The following is a 1,996-nucleotide window of genomic DNA, read 5'->3' as shown; positions in this document are numbered from 1 at the left end:
CCTAGAGTGGCCTTCACTTCCCACCTCTGGGCTGAGTGCTGCCTGCGCACCTGCTACTGCCTGCGACCAGCAATCACACCATTCCCACCATTCCCACCATCGCCTAATCCCATTAACACACCTGAAATAAGACAAATGTCTTCTCTGTCCTTACAATGACCATTTCTGAGCAATGTGACAATTGCCATTATAATGCCTTGATTGTTAGTGATTTTCATTAGGATGGGAAAGTCCTTTTGACATCTGGAGAGAGCCAAAAAAATTGTCCCCAGAGCTTGTATTGTGTAAATGACAAAGAAAAATACAGAAACACTCTCTGATCTGCACCTTCCAATTACATTGTCACCCTAAAAGTTTAGGAGAACTTCGCCATACAGTCTTGTGTTACTGTGCATGCCACTTATATTAAAGACTATGGACTGCTTAAAGTCTTCCTTGCAATAATAAATATCGTTCATGTTAAAAAATTATTAAAAAACACACAATGTTTAAAAAAAAACATTAATTACAAAATACAAAATATTAATATGCATGCTAGTTAAGATAATTAATGTCAAAAAAGTAAAAAAAAACTTAGTTAAATCTTAGTTAAAAAAAACATAACTAAGCAGCATAACTCAAACAATGTAAAATAATAATGATAAGAAGAATATAAACATTATTGTACTATAAAAAGTAAAATGTGCTAGCATTAAATGCATTTCAAAATTCAATCATTGCAAAAAAAATTAAAAAAACATCATTAGGAGAAAAAAGTATTTAAAAAAAAAAAAAAAACATTACAAGACTATAGAAACAGATTTTGCATTTTAAAGACAATGCAAGGTTTTAATTATTTTAAAAGAAAAATAAATTACATGCCATTTACTTTTTTTAAGGGTGTCATTTTTTCTTCTTCTAACTTTTAACTCAGTTCGTTAAAAGGCAGCCAAATGCAACATACTGTTTACTGACAGAGAGAAAAAAAATCCTTATTTAACACAAGCTGCTGGCGATTCTATTATGATGATTTACAATCAGGGGGTTATTGCACATAAAGCACACACTGCAGATTCATAAGAGATTACAACTTGTTGGTGGAAGGCTGGCTGCTTGACAGGCACTGTGCCACAAGGGAGAGAGAGCTGGCGTCTATAGTCCCACAGAGGATTTGGTGAGTGCCAGGGGAGGGCTAGCAGGCAATAGTGACACAGGGTTGGTGAAACCCCCTTTACTGGGGTATAAAACACAATGACATGTAAAGAAAGAAAAAAAAGTTCAAGGAGTAAAACTATTGCAAACCTGGGAAGCAAGAATGAAATGATCAGCCACAATATATCTATATCTATCTATCTATCTATCTATCTATCTATATATATATATATATATATATATATATATATATATATGTGTGTACATTTCTGAAAACCATAAAAAAAATCATATATTAACCAGTGTGTTCTTAATGATCCTAAATAAAAATCACTTACTTTTCTAAAGACATCTAAAAAACAGGGGAGAAACTATAGGCCTGCACTGAGAATTTTTAATCAACAGATATTATTTATCAATGATCACCGCTTTTAACAATGACTGCTAAAGGATGTCATTTAATGTCAACAGTTTATTAAGAAATACATATATTCTGCTAAATTCATCTTATTGATTACAGAATAAAACATCATAGGGGAGAGGATAGAAAGTTAAAACAAAGTTTTAATTTGGTTGCATTGAGTAATGGCTTTCAAAGTGTCACAAATCAATGTCACAAATCAATAACTAAGGTCCACTATATAGGGGGTGCTGTCAAAGGAATGACTCAATCACAATGAAATCAGACAAATTATTAGAAGCGATAATTAATTAGCATCATTCGTGTGTATATGCAATGTATGCATAAATACATTTTTTATATATATATATATATATATATATATATATATATATATATATATATATGAGCTCTGAATGACTAGGAGTTAACAATCTTGACTTTGTGAATATTACCCTCAATGAT

The 1,996-nt window shown here is 31.7% G+C and overlaps 1 long non-coding RNA gene across 2 annotated transcripts in view; it reads left to right on the top strand.

Annotated features, from left to right (window-relative positions):
- Positions 1 to 1,066: 1,066 nt before the first annotated feature.
- The window catches only part of LOC143987318 (uncharacterized), a 2,271-nt gene continuing 1,341 nt past the window's right edge, over positions 1,067 to 1,996 (top strand). For both annotated transcript variants that reach the window (XR_013276628.1, XR_013276627.1), the window contains exon 1: positions 1,067 to 1,153. This is a non-coding gene — a long non-coding RNA (uncharacterized LOC143987318). The remainder of the gene's footprint in view (positions 1,154 to 1,996) is intronic.

The sequence above is a fragment of the Lithobates pipiens genome, unplaced genomic scaffold (assembly GCF_037356315.1).
Source record: "Lithobates pipiens isolate NorthernLeopardFrog02 unplaced genomic scaffold, aLitPip1_a1.2 Scaffold_18, whole genome shotgun sequence".
Classification (NCBI taxonomy): domain Eukaryota; kingdom Metazoa; phylum Chordata; class Amphibia; order Anura; family Ranidae; genus Lithobates; species Lithobates pipiens.
The sequence above is the reverse complement of the archived record's forward strand: the minus strand, read 5'-3'. Positions and strand labels throughout refer to the sequence as shown.